Below are 15,545 nucleotides of genomic sequence, written 5' to 3' on the forward strand. Positions count from 1 at the left end.
ACCACCCCTTACATTTACAATAAGAGTAAAAAAAAGTATCAGTGGTAACAAAAAGCCTATCTAACTTGTGTGTGCTTTGAGAGATTGGCAGAAAATACCTGACCTGGAATAGTAAGATTTCCTTAGCATTAAATTGCAATACAATTTTCAACACCACAAAAACCCTTCCCTAATTATTTTTGTGCCTCTTCCATCTGGGGGATTGTGACTCATTGCCTGTAGCCAGTGTTTCTCAACTGTTCTCACTTTCCTCAGACTGAGCTAGCAAGTTCTTTCAACTTTTTCACAGGAACATCTACATGTTGTGAGTGAGGCGGAATGGCCTTCGATCACTTTCTGGATTGCAGATATCCTGAGGAAAAGGGAAGAGCAATGGAAGCCATCTGAACACTGCACAGTGCTGGAGAGATAAGAGAAGAGTAGTGATATAAAAGGTTAGCTGGTAAGAGCTGGAGCAGCTCCCCGTGGTGTTGTTCCAGCCCCAGGGGGCCCACCACAGGCAGGGGCTGCTCTGGCTGGCCATGGTGTGGCTCCCTGGGAGTGGGCCCACTCTCGAGAAGGCTTTGCTGGTAAGCTTTATATTGCAGAACCTCCAATGTGTGTAACCGCTAAATTTTTAGCAATTACACGTTTACCTTTTGAACTGCTTTTTACATCCCTAGAGAAGAGTGGCAAAACCAACCAGTTTTGCCCATAAAGTGAGCCATCGCAGACCAGAGAAGGGATGTGTTGATTTAGTATCTGCCAGAAAACTCCTACTAGTGGTGTTCCTGTGGGGCCCTTTTATTTGTATATATTATTTATATAGTAATGCTGCTATACAGAGACATTTATAGTCATATAAGAAAAGAACCATGTCCCAAGGAATTTATACTCATAGCCGGGCATTACAATGACTTCTGTAAGGAAAGGGAGTTCTCTTGTGCTTTATCTAGGGACTCAAAAGTAACTTTCCCATGGCATCAGAGAGAAATTAATAGAACCATTACAATTAAGCTGTAATTCATTCAATTAATATTGTGCATGGAAAGCAGTATTCAACCTCCATCTTACAGTAAATTAATTCAAGTAACAATATAGCTATGACTTGAATCTCCATTCTGAAACTGGGTTACAGAAATCTCCACCCCTTACCCTTATGTATAAAGCATCATTTGATCAAATATGTAAATGCTGTACTATTTAATATTTATGCAGTTTTCTAAAGAACAGCTATCTGTTCCCACTGATGTCAAAGGGACTTTTCCCATCAACTTCAATAGGAGTAGTATCCATACCCACAAATTGCTCTGTAAATACTAAAACATTATAATCATTAGAAGAAAGCATCATTGAATGGGAGAGTAGTCAAACACTATAAAGTACTTGCTAGCTTCAAGAGTATCATTAGTTGTTTTTATAGAGTAAATAAAACCTTTAAGTTCAATCTGTCACCGAAAATTTTAGCTCAGAACAAATATTCAGCTCAACTGCCCTTTCTTAGATTTTGTTCTCTGTAACAACTTTCAGACAACCTATGCTAGTAAGACTGGTACAGGTTGTACCTCTGAAATCCAGGATTCTCTGGTCTGGCAATATCCACAATCCACTGGATCAGAGCGCCCCAGTGCCTAGGAGTGTGAATTCTGCCCCTGGGAAGCCCCACTCAGGCAATTGAGAAACGGAGCCAGAGGCTGGGAAGCTCTGTCCCCAGGGAGTCCCATTCAGGTTAGGCAGCAGCAGAACCAGTGAGCTCCATCTCTAGTGGGGATCCCCAGTTGAGCCAGGGTGAAACAGGGCTGTGGCAGCTGGAGAGTTCTGTACCCAGGGAGCCATGGCCAGAGCAGTAGTGAGACCAGTAAATGGCAAAAGTGGGGCAGCCGGCAAGACCCATTACCGGGGATCCCCAGGTGAGCGTGGCAGAAGTGGGGCAGCCAGCAGGTCCCGTCCCCAGCAGACATCCCTAGTGCAGTGGGGGAGAAGCAGGGCCATGATGGCTGGAGAGCTCCATCCTCGAGAGCCCCAGCGGGCTGGCACTCAAGTCCAAGCTCTGCTGTCTGGTGCCCAGTGGCAGTGGGGACAAAGTGGAGCCAACTGCAGGGATGGGGAGCGTCCTGGGAGGCCAGTGGCAAGGGACCTTCCCATATCCAGCAAATACCTTCATTTGAGACAGGTTAGGTCCCGAGGGTGCCAGATAAGGGAGGTCCAACCTTTATCTCCCTTCCCTCAGGAAATGGTACTTCAAATAATGTCCCCAAAATACTAGCAGGAGATCCATAGCAAATGCTGATATGACTCAAAAAGATTTAAAAGTTGATCTTAGCAGCCTTCTGTTAAGATACATTATATATTGCCTCCCCCACTCAGCAGAATCCCACAATATGGCACGAAAGATTTGTATGTCTAAAAATAGCTACATACACACATTTTCAAGAAGACTGAGCCATGTTTTAAATCTTCCCAACCGCAGTTTCAGCTAGAAGTGCTTCCACAGCACTATCACAGGTCTCTGAAAAAGAGTTTAGAATCTTTTTCCTTTTAAAAAAAATCACATCCCGGACACTTTAGAAATAATGTTTATTGATTTCTGAGTTAACACTGCTATAAATTAAGTGATGTAATAGACAGAATTATTGTACTATAAACCTGTCTTTCAGAATCTTAACTACATATTGAAAAAGAGCAGATTGTGGATTAATATAAAAATAGGCTAGATCAGTGCTGTTATTTGGGAGATGGGTATGTAGAAATTGTTATGTGGCAGAATGGACATATAACTGGATGGTTACCACAGCCACATGCTACATACCAAATAACAACCCTTATGTTCCAGGACATTAGAACCCTTCCAATATCAGTGTAAAGAAATATTACAAAACAGACTAATTTCCATTATTCATTATTATCTCTTTATGTATATAAAAAAGTTTTTCCTGCCGGGTGAAATAATGATGTCATCACGTTCTCATGCTCTCTGGTCGCAAACGCGAAAGCAACTGAGAGAGGAGGGGTTGGCAAGAGTAGTGAGCACAGGGTGAAGCCTGTTAGTTATGTATTAATTATTTATTAATTATTATGATAATGGCAGCATCCAGATGTCTCAAACAATATTGGAACTCAATTGCATTGGTGCTGCACAACATTAAGAAGATAGTCCTTGCCTCAAAGAACTTAAAGCTTGTGACCTCACCCATACTTCACCACTGCTCTGCACCAGGTCTCACCCACTCTGCCCAGTATCTGGGACAATGTTCCCTCTGATCTTTTCCATGTACGGATTTTTTTGATCCATGTGGGGAATAATTTTTATGTGCCCTGAGGTATGTGCAAATGTAACCCACCAAGAAAAACACAAACCTAGCTGTGGGTGCTCTGCTAATCAGCTAGGTAGCACTGGAGTGTCTCCCAACTGGCCGCACAAGTGCACAGCTTACAAAGAACATGCATCTGAGACTGCCCTGATAGAGCATGTGGAAGAGAAACAGCAGAAAACACTACCAGCTCTAGTTCTATTATCATGAACATCAATATTTGGCATCTTTATTTTAAGGGTTATGCAAAGTAGATCTTTAACTTAAAGTTGTAGGATAGCAAAGGTTTTTTACTAGAACATTGCACAGAGAACAGTGATTTCCCATATTTAAAAATTTATTATAGAGTTTGAAAAATTGTGAAAGCATACTACAGGGGAAATATATTTTGAAGGAAAAGGTTTCTTTAGAAATCACTAATCATAAGTTAGTCTGCGAGGTTTATTTTTTCTGCAGAGCTTTGAAAGAGGGGCCCAGCAATTTTGTGAGAGCACCAGAATAATAAAGGGAGAAACATAGAATTGTAAGACATGTTTCAGTCTTAAGGATCTCAAAATATTGAAAAATGTCTGGAAGGGAAACACTGATGGAAGAAGATCTAAACTAAGAGTAGAAGAGTAACAATGGAATAGGGATGTGAACGGGTAACCGGTTACCCAGCAAACATACCCTTAATGGGTGATGCATACCAGGTAACAGTTAACAGTTATATGGGAGCACTCCCACCCATGGCCCACTGTGGAAAAGAGATGCCAGCTCCCTTCTGCCCCGTGGGAAGCTGCTGACTCACAAGCCCATACAGCCTGGAAGCCAGCACCCTCCCCCCCATACCTCAACTGCCACTTCCAGTCTTCGTGGTTTGAGAGCCAGCAGCCCAGAATGGGGCTGGACACAGTCGAGCTGGAGTGGCCCCTACAGGGCCACTCCAACCCAGCTGTGGTGGGCGGGAAAGAGCAGTTCCAGCCCAGCAGGTTAAACTTAATGTTTAACTGGTTTACTAATTAAATGGGACTTTATACCCCTACCATGGAGTTACATGAATTAAATGTGCTTTTTTTTGGCAATCTTTTGTAATGACTGTGGACACCACAAAGCCTGAATGTTAACACTGTGGTGACAGCAGCTGGTACACCAAATTAGATTCTGGAATGCTGAGAAAAAGGCCACACACAAGGGAATTTGTCATATAGCCACATGTTCTTTTGCTGCTTGTTCCATTGGTAGGAAGGAATGCCTAGCACACTGCTGTTTTAGTGTATTTTCTGATGGGAAATAGACAGGATAACAGCAGACAGACCTGGCCATCTTTTTAATAATAAAAAAATCAAGAAATTCCATAATCCCCCAACTACCTTCATATTCATAAGTCAGTTCTAAGATTTTTAGACCATTTCTGTGGATCTTCAAATCATCAAAGCTGTTTGTTCCAGTTTTATAGGAAAGTTTTTCAACTGTTGAGTCTCCTTCTGCAACAGGGCAAACTGATCCTTAGATGTTTGATTCTACATTCCATCATTACTAAACATTGATTACGCATTAATACATAAACTCTCTTGTGCTTATGACTGTGTTTCTCAAGGGATGGTCAGGATTTATTATAATACCATACTCTTAAAACAAAAAAACCCTACTTACTAGTAACATACTTGCTACTGATTGCTATTAGCACACTTATTCATCAAAATATTTTTGTTTGCTTTAAAATGGGGATGGGGTTAAAGAGACCTCCACATGGCAAACAAAATAAGCCACATTATCTCTTCAACAAAAATATTCTTCTGGAGTTTAGAACAAATATTTCCAATTTTAATGAATAAGCAATTTCTAAATATTTGCTTATCATCAAAAGGGTGTTCAGAGGCCTATGTGAAATTAATGATCTACTGTTTAAATCACAAAATCTATTACCAACTGACATTCTCTGTAAGAGAGCTCAATTAATAAATAGACATGGAATGTGAACTGCTCTATTTGTCCCAATATGCAGTCCTTCTAGAGCAAAGTTCCTTCTATTTTTTTCCACCCATGTGCAGAATAATTTGTGTTATGTGCAGATGTACGCCACCAGTAGAAATACAAACTTCTGGCTGTGGGTACTCTGCTAATCAGCTGGGAAGCATTTGAATCTTTTCTGGGTGGCCACCCAAGCACTCAGCTTACAGGGAACACTACTCCAGAGTAAGTTTGAGGCATGTTGCCAGAACAGATGAAAAAACTTGCACTACAGATGCTCATTTCTTTTCTATTCTGTGTGATAACGACTTCAACCTCGATGAATGTAATTCTGAAACCTGTTCATGAGTGCTACATTTAATTAATTTGAAAAAACAAAATACAAAGGAGACATGGATAATCAGGGACATATGAATACCTTCATTCAAGTTGCTTTGTTTAAATGTGATATTATTTGAATAGAGCCACTTTTATTTTAAAGTTCAAATGGCTGAATTATTAGTATTTTAAAACCGGGCATATACAGTAAACTGGGCATATACAATAAACCTTTTAAAACACTTTTTATTGTATGGAACTCTACTTAATTTATAGGGGGAAGGAGAACAGAAATCAGTTCATGAAATTTCAGGTGAATGCACCATTATTCTGTGAAGTTTTTGCTATTGCCAGACCAAAGCTTTCAAAATTAAGCATCTAAGTTTAGATAACTAAAGCTTGGAGCCTTAGCACCTCCCAAAAATCAGATAACTTTTACTTAGGTGCCCAATTTTCAGCACTTAGATTTGAAAAAATTGTCTATAAGTCTTTAGGAGTTTTATATCCAGTAATAACTTTAAGTTAAGATTGCAGAGGAACTCTGAAGAGAAAGACTATGCATACCAAGAAACATTACAGATAAACAGAAGCTCAAGCAGTCTCAACTATGGAAATTAGCAATGAAGGAGATGTGAATACATACTGCACTATCTCCACAGTATACAGTGCATTAAAATAACATTAATTCTGCCCCATATTCTCACCCTCCTATCAACATATGGGCTAAAATGTGTCTTAGCCTATAACAAAAGTTAAATTAATTCAATAAAGGGGACCAAATTGCATTTAAGTTAGAAGTCTTTGTGGGTCTGATTATAAATTTTGGCTATATGTTACCGGTTCAGGGCAATTGCAGCCATATTTCCCCTCAGTGGTTCTGCCAGGTCACCAATTCTCAGGCTTTCAAACTTCCCTGCCATTACGTTTCTCATGTGGAGTCCTCTGTTTTACTTTTTGTCAGATATTTTCAGGCCACAAAATTTTTCTATCTTTAGAGTCTTATTTCTGCAAGACAGGTTGAAGTACCTCTGCTTGCTTTTTCTTCAGAAACTTAACTGTGTGAATGACCTCAGATACCATAGACCATTTTTTCCAGCATGCTGACTATATTTAAGATAAAAAGCATTACAGAGACGACACATAAAAAACAAAATAATCTAAATGTCTGCTATAAGCTAACCAAAGACCACCCCCCAACTCCAACATGGCCTCTAGCAGAAGCAGTCAACACTCCACACAAGGTATATGGTGGATTTGTGGATTTTAAGTTTTATCACAGCTTCAGATCAGAACACGCTGTCTCATGGAGCCTCAGTAAGCTCAATTTTCCCTGTCCTTTCGTAAGGACTTGGGTTCTTTGTGGACCAGTGGTCCTGTTCTTTTACTCAGTTGCAAAGAAGACTTTGATCCTGTTTTAAGTTAGGCTATTTATTTTTTTAAATTGCTGATTTCTGGAGAATTTTGTTTGAAATATTAAATGCAAATTTTACTAAGGGATGGTTTTACGGGGGCTAACAATGGGAGTAATTATAGTAGCATCTCCTTCCTCCTAGAGGAGGTTCCATACAATTCCACAATAACACATGAATAATTGCAATTTCCATACAATAAATCCCAGTGGTATTAGCATGATTCAATAAAGTTAAACTTCATTCAGAAGAGTTTATTTTAATTCCATGAAGTTTTGTTCAGAATAGCAAGACATTGTTATTTATTCCATCATTCTCAAGCCTTAGAAGATCTGCTTTCCACAAAGATAAAGGGTAGCATGTGATCTTTATTTAGCAAATTAGTCAAAACAATACTAAAAAATAAAATTGTCAGGCATCTAGAAGAACATAATTTGCTGGACAAAAGTTAACATGGTTTCTGTAAAGGGAAATCATGTCTTACTAATCTATTAGAGTTCTTTGAAGGGGTTAACAAACATGCAGACAAGGGGGATCCAGTAGATACAGTATACTTAGATTTTCAGAAAGCCTTTGACAAGGTCCCTCACCAAAGGCTCTGTGTAAATTACATTGTCACAGGATAAGAGAGAAGGTCCTTTCATGGATTGAGAACTGGTTAAAAGACAGGAAACAAAGGGTAGAAATAAATGGTAAATTTTCAGAAGGGTAACTAGTGGTGTCCCCCAAGGGTCCGTCCTGGGACCAATCCTGTTCAACTTATTCATAAATAATCTGAAGAAAGGGGTAAGCAGTGAGGTGGTAAAGTTTGCGGATGATACTAAACTATTTAAGATAGTCAAGACAGAAGCAGACTGTGAAGAACTTCAAAAAGATCTCACTAAACTGAGTGATTGGGCAACAAAATAGCAAGTGAAATTGAATGTGGATAAGTGTAAAGTAATGCACATTGGAAAAAATAACCCCAACTATACTTATAGTATGATGGGGGCTAATTTGGCTACGACAAATCAGGAAAGAGATCTTGGCGTTATCGTGGATAGTTCTCTGAAAACTTCCACACAGTGTGTAGCGGCGGTCAAAAAGGCAAATAGGATGCTAGGAATTATTAAGAAAGGGATAGAAAGTAAGACAGAATATCTTACTGGCTTTGTATAAAACTATGGTACGCCCATATCTTGAATACTGTGTACAGATATGGTCTCCTCACCTCGAAAAAGATATTTTGGCCTTGGAAAGGGTTCAGAAAAAGGCAACTAAAATGATTAGGGGTTTGGAACGGGTCCCATATGAAGAAAGGCTAAAGAGACTGGGACTTTTCAGTTTAGAAAAGAGGAGACTGAGGGGGGATATGATAGAGGTATACAAATCATGAGTGGTGTGGAGAGGGTAAATAAAGAAAAGTTATTTATTAGTTCCCATAACAGAAGAACTAGAGGACAACAAATGAAATTAATGGGTAGCAGGTTTAAAACTAATAAAAGAAAGTTCTTCACACAGCTCATAGTCAACCTGTGGAACTCCTTGCCAGAGGAGGCTGTGAAGGCTAGGACTATAACAGAGTTTAAAGAGAAGCTAGATACATTCATGGAGGTTAGGTCCATAAAAGGCTATTAGCCAGGGGATAGATATGGTGTCCCTGGCCTCTGTTTGTCAAATTGCTTGATCATTGTCTTTGGTCCACCCTCTCTGGGGCACCTGGTGCTGGCCTCTGTCGGCAGACAGGCTACTGGGCTAGATAGCCCTTTGGTCTGACCCAGTACAGCCATTCTTATGTCCTTATGTTCTTAGCTAAACTTTTAGATATGATTTATTATTAAGTGCCTGTTTGCTGCATTATGCATTGTTCAGTGATTGAAATACCCCTTTATGGCCACTGAGATTTCTACCCTTTATTTAAATTCCTTCTCTGTCCATCTTTTCCCATATCTATCCATTTTCTATATCCTTACGTTTCTCCTCCTCTCCTTCCTCTGAATTTCCCTCCATGTAGTAACTCCCAGCTTCCTAAGCAATAGGGTTCTCTGAGCTGTCTTTAATTTGTCAGTATTTTTCTGGAAATGCAGTACTGGAATGAATGTAATGCAATATTCCAGGTTAGGTCACATCAGAGGCATATGAATATGAGGATTCAGCAATGGACAACCTATGCTAGTGAGTGGGCCACATAAGTGGCCCTCCATCTCAGTGGACTGCAAGAGTCTTGTTACCAAGATGGTCTCCCAGAATAGGGTAGTTTTGCTAACCATGCTTTCATACTTACAATTTGTGGGGTATGCTGATTAAATTGTAGCAGCATTTCGAATGGAAGCAGAGGGAGCACCCAGCTTTTACATGCCCTTGCTTTATATGAATGTCACTTGAGTAATACCGGTAGGAAAAAAACTATGAGGCTAGAAACAAGCACAGTCTGGCAATCCTGTGTGTGGGTAACCGGTTTAGATCGAATAACCAGATAGGACAGAAATAACAAATGTGATACTTTACCACAAAAGGCCATGGTAACGAATTGGCATATATGATAATAAGTTGAGATCAATGATATACTGATCTATAGGAAAAAGACACTTCACCACTTGTAAGGGGAGGGAATACAAATAAGGAGAAAGGGAAACATTCCCTGCTGAATATTCATTAACATAACAACATCAGCATAACATATTATAAAAGTGGTATCCCAGCCTAGGGGTGGTAGGAGAAGGAGATGTAATTCTTGGGAGGTGCCAGAATGAAGGACACTGGTGATGATTGGGAAGGTGATGGTGATGAGGAAGACGATGGATAACACTTTAGGTTGTTCTAGAAGGAATGGTGTGAATATATGGAAATATATTCCATATACATTACCTATCTATCTCATGAAGCTGGGGTGTTTCTGACTGTGCTAAATGAATTAATAAACGATATCTATAAATATTCAAGAGCTCCTATAGCGTTGCAAGTGGGCTTATCAGGGTTCCCAACTGCAAAATAACTTAAATACTGGGCCTGATCCTGGAACAAGTTCCTGTAAACTTTTAAAGTGATAACTGGAAATTCATAAGTAATCTATATAATTAATGCACAATCTAAAGATCAGGCAATGCTCCCATAAATGTAAACAAACTTGTTTGTCTTAGCAACTGGCTGAATAAAAAGTAGTATTGAGTGGACTTGTAGGATCCAAAATTTTGCAGTGTTTTATTTTTTAGTACAGTTACATTCAAATTATTTGCAAGTTACACTCTCACAATAAAGAAACTGAACTACAATATGTGTATGAGGTGAACTGAATACTATTTATATTATCTCTCTTATTTTTACAGTGCAAATATTTGTAACAAAAGTATTATAAGCGAGCACTATAGACTTTGTATGCTATATTGTAAGTGAAAACCAATATATTTGAAAATGTAGAACACATCACAAATAAATGGTATCCAATAATTAACAGCATAATTAAAACTTCAATTAATCATGATTTTTTTAATCCTATGATTAAAAAGTATTACATTTTCTTAATAATTTGAAACCCCTATTGTCAATGTATCTAGCCAAAACTGCACTGGCCTCTTCTACTGAATATCATAGTGTTAAATGAGAGTGTCTTTTGCAGCCATCTATCAGCATGATGGTCTCTCTTTTCTTATCACTATTTTTTAGGCTTCTTCCTCCACTGAAAATGATTTTCAGATTATTAATTCCCCAGTTGTATTATCTTGCATTTTTAGGTTGATTTTCATTTTACCACCTTCTGCTAATATTTCTAATCTCTCCAGGACCCTGTGTATTATTTCTCAGTCTTTGCTATAGTTACAGTTCCTCCCAAGTTAGCATTATTCATCAATGTCACAGGCATACTGTTTATTCTCTACCCTCTTATCAATAAAGATATTCCATAAAACTGACTTAGAATTAATCCTCATGGTACCTCTCAACTAACTGACTTAGCAATTCATTTAAAAAAATAATGCTAGAAATAAATAAAATGAAGGACAAAGAAATATTCCTCTGCAATAAAATGAAAATCTGCAGATTTCGGATTCCAAAGAATGATGCTATAATTTTGTCAAGGATTGTTGCACATCAGAATGTGGGTCTGGGATTCTGTTGTGGTTTAAACTTAGAAAGAGATTTCAGTTGAGATAGAGCTGAGGAAAGCTTTGTTTGCTTAATGCTCAAGATAAGTTACAATGGAATTATGTTTGGGGACTCTGAGCTCACAGGAAGGAATGGATTTCTAGCATCCACTAATTCTAATAAAGATGAGAAGGAATTATTTCCTGAAATATAAGAACTGGGAGGAAATACTGCTATAAGATACCTGTGAAAACACTCAACAAATTGACACTAAACTTTTAAAGAAATAATCATGTGACGTCTGCACCTCCACTACTGATTTTAACAGAAGCCAAAATTAGAGTTGGCAACAGTTCTGAAAAATCATCAGTAATCCATAAATACTACTTAATTTTCTTGTCATTGCCACATTAAGTCACTTCCAATTTACACAGATCTTACCAGGTGTGCTAAATTGATGTCATTATAAGCCATCAGGAAATACCCACAGAGACTAGTAACAACATTTAGAAGTTTCGTTAAACAGCTGTGTCTTTATAATTGATTTGTATTATTTAAAATGGGAGCAGTTAAAGCAACTTATCGGATGATGTAGAAAAGGGATGACTGCAAATTCCAGGGAGATTTAGTTCAGAAGAAAGCCAATCATTGGAACTTTAGCTTGCAGATTTTAAGATTATTATGAGAGGAAGTGCAATTAAATCATCATAGTTTATCAACTATCATTACAAACCACTATGCAACTTATCAAGCTAATTTATTTATGAGAAATTAACTAGTTGATTTCTGCCTGTTGCAATAAAAAAGCAGGCTAGTCAGTAAAAATATTTCAAGATAATTCCTGCAAGAGAATATGACTTTCCATAATGAATCTAAAGTAACTGAAATTAGTTCAAAGGTTACCGTAACCATGTTCTCCAACATCCTAGTAAATACAGATATATTCTTACGGGCCGGATTCATATCTTGGGTGCTGCTTTCAGATATATGCCTACACACCTTGTAAATCACTGACATTGAATCACATATGTGAAAAGAATAGCAGCAAGATTTTGTAAGGCTCATGGAATACAAGTCCCCAGTATTTTAAAATGGAGTTGAATCCTAAATATATAAAACAAATTAAGCTGGGTATGCTTTCTATATTATTAGTAGTATACCAACTGCTGAATCAAAAAATATCAAAATCATCCTTAGCTTCAGTTCAAATGGCATTTTGAACCAGCTGTGGTTTGCTCCAATTTTACTGGAATGTTGAATGATATGTATAATTTTATCTGATTTATCTGAGTACCATGAACTTTCTCTGATTGCTGTTCATGGTTCATTGAGAGTTTTTAGCTTGAGCATAACATAAGAACATAAGAACAGCAATACTGGGTCAGACCAAAGGTCCATCTAGCCCAGTCTTTTGTCTTCCGACCGTGGGCAATACCAGGTGCCTGTTGGAAATCATCAAGTGATGCCTCCTCGGTGACCAATTCCAAGACTCTGACAAAGAGAGGCGAGGGACACCATTCCTATCCATTCTGGCTAATAAGCAGGGCTCGACAAATTATGGAAAACCCTACTCGCCACCCCTCTCCCCAAAAAAGTGCTTTTTAATGGCATAAATTCCTAATAAGAATAAGAACAGTAATTACTAATATGTTATTAATAAATATCACCCAAGTTATTAATAAATATCTTATAAACCTTTACCTTTTTTCTCTGCTGCCATGTCTCCTCCCCTTGCTCCATCAGCTCCCCTGGTGCCTGCTGCCCCCCAACCCCTCACCCTCCTCTGCTGTCCTGACTCCTGCCCTTCTCACTGCCCTCAGCCTTCCTGAGACCTTCCCACCTCCACCAGCCCTTCTCTTCCTCCTGTGCCCACTCCTCCAGTAGCCTCACTCTGATCATGTGAGCTACCCCTCCCCATCCCCTCTCCTAACACCTCCCTCTACACACCTGCCCTGCCTCTCTCCTCTGGTGCTGGTCCCTCCCCTGCAGGTGTCTGCCCTTCTGCTTCACCCCCAGAATCTCCTGGCACCTGGACCCTCCTGGTGCCTCCCCCTTCCCTCACTGCCCCTGTCCCCTTTGCCCTCTTTTTCCTTGATGTCCATCCCATCACCACCCTCTGCCCCCGTTCCCCTCATGCTCCTGTGCCCTCACATGCCTTGCTCCATCCCCGCCTTCCTCATGCCCACCCCTTCTTTCAAGCCTTCTCCGAGCACTTCCCTCTCCCCCCTCTAGCCCCCAATGTCCTTACCCTCTCCTCTCCCAGCATCACCCTGTCCCCCCTCCCACTGACACCTCCCCTTCTGCCCTTTTCCTCATTGTCTCAACTTGGCCCCCTGGAATTTGTCTCTCCTGCACCCCTGTCCCTTGGTGCCTTCCCTTTTCTTCTTCTTTTTCTCCTGACCTCCTCCCCTCCCCTCCCCTCAGCACAAGCCCCTTCCCCATATTTTGTCCCTCCCCTTCCCTCCCCACAGCACAGCACAACACAAGCCTCTTCCCCTCCCCTACCTGGCTTCTGCCTTCCACTTTGTGGGGTTGCCAGAGCCTTTTTTAATCCGGCGTTCACTGGCCGTGACGTCAGGATGCCATGTTACGCCAGCGTCCTGGCATCTGCTGGTGTCCCGCCCTCTGGCTCACGCCCCGCCTCCTTGCGCTGGAGCTGCACGCAGGCAGACCGGCGCTGAGAATCACCGCACTTCCCCCTTCCCGGCGGTGCTCTACTCCTCCACCGGCCAGCAGATCGGATGGGGCCGCGCCGCCCGTAGCGCGGGCTTTGGCCAGCCCGTCACAATGGCCCACCGGGCCAGTCTGCCCCTGCACTCGCCAGCTGGTAAAATCTACTAGCCACGGGCAAGCGTATTTGTCGAGCCCTGCTAATAAGTATTGATGGAATTAACCTCTATGAATTTATTCAGTTCTTTTTTGAATCCTGTTAAAGTTGTGGTCTTCCAAACATGCTCTGGCAAGGAGTTCCACAGGTTGACTGTGCATTGTGTGAAGAAATACTTTCTTTTATTTGTTTTAAATCTATCTATTAATTTCATTTGGCGACCTCTAGTTCTTGTGTTATGGTAGGCCTGGGCAAAATACAGCCCACGGGCCGGATTCAGCCTGCAGTCAGCAGGGAACCCCTGGGAGGCTTCCCAGCTTGCTCTGCAGCCCCGCACGCCATGCAGAAATGTGGTTGCAAGGCTCCGTTTCTGTTTTAAAACTGGTGGGGAAGAAGGAAGTTTTAGGAGCTGCCCCACCCCCGGAACATTCCCATTGGCCGGTTTCTGGCAGAAACCAGGCAATGGGAGCTGCTTGTTAGAATAACAGGCAGCTAAGAAGAATCACGTGCCCTCTCCTGGACTCAGTTATTCATGAAGCACATGTCCAGGCAGGCAGGCTGGCTAGGAAACATTTTAAGCTCTGCAGGCAGGCTAGTTTGGCAGCTGACAAGTAAGTCTCTTTGGGTATGTCTACACTACCCCCCTAGTTCGAACTAAGGGGGTAATGTATGCATACCGAACTTGCTAATGAAGCCCGGGATTTGAATTTCCCGGGCTTCATTAGCATAAAGCCGGCGCCGCCATTTTTAAAAGCCGGCTAGTGCGAACCCCGTGCCGCGCGGCTATACGCGGCACGGACTAGATAGTTCGGATTAGGCTTCATAATCCGAACTATCTGTACACCTCTTGCACCCCAATCTCTTATCCCAAGATCCTTTCTGCACCAAACCTCCATTCCAGATCTCACATCTTCATTAATATCATGGAAGAGTGCGGCCCTCGAACACTTTCCAAAAACTTGGAGTGGCCACCTGTCAAAAATTATTGCCCACCCCTGTGTTATGGGAACAAGTAAATAACTTTTCCTTATTCACTTTCTTCATACCTGTCATGATTTTATTAGACCTCTATCATATCCCCACCCCCTTAGTGTCCTCTTTTCAAAGATGAAAAGTCCCAGTCTTTTTAATCTTCATCTGGGACCCATTCCAAACCCCTAATCATTTTTGTAGCCCTTTTCTAAACCTTTTCCAATGCCAATATATCTTTTTTTGAGATGAGGCAACCATATTTGTACGCAGTATTCAAGATGTGGGTGTACCATGATTTTATACAGAGGCAATAAGATATTCTCTGTCTTATTTTCTATCCTTTTTTAATGATGCCTAATATTCTGTTTGCTTTTTTTTTTTTTTTTATTGCCGCTGCACATTGAGCGGATGTTTTCAGAGAACTATCCACAACGACTCCAAGATCGCTCTCTTGAGCAGTGATAGCTAAATTAGTCCCCATCATTTTATATGTGTAGTTGGGATTATTTTTTCCAGTGTGCATTACTTTGCATTTATCAACATTAAAATTCATTTGCCATTTTGTTGCCCAGCCACCTAGTTTTGTGAGATCTATTTGAAGCTTTTCACAGTCTGCTTTGTTCTTAACTAACTTGAGCAATATAGTATCAACAGCAAATTTTGCCACCTCACTGTTTACCCCTCTCACCACATCATTTATGAATATGTTGAATAGGA

The 15,545-nt window shown here is 40.6% G+C and overlaps 1 protein-coding gene across 2 annotated transcripts in view; it reads right to left on the bottom strand.

The window, feature by feature from the left end:
- Positions 1-15,545, bottom strand: part of ATG10 (autophagy related 10) — a 150,973-nt gene that overhangs the window by 23,125 nt on the left and 112,303 nt on the right. The gene's annotated exons all lie outside the window — the stretch shown is intronic.

The sequence above is a fragment of the Pelodiscus sinensis genome, chromosome 6, assembly GCF_049634645.1.
Source record: "Pelodiscus sinensis isolate JC-2024 chromosome 6, ASM4963464v1, whole genome shotgun sequence".
Lineage (NCBI taxonomy): Eukaryota > Metazoa > Chordata > Testudines > Trionychidae > Pelodiscus > Pelodiscus sinensis.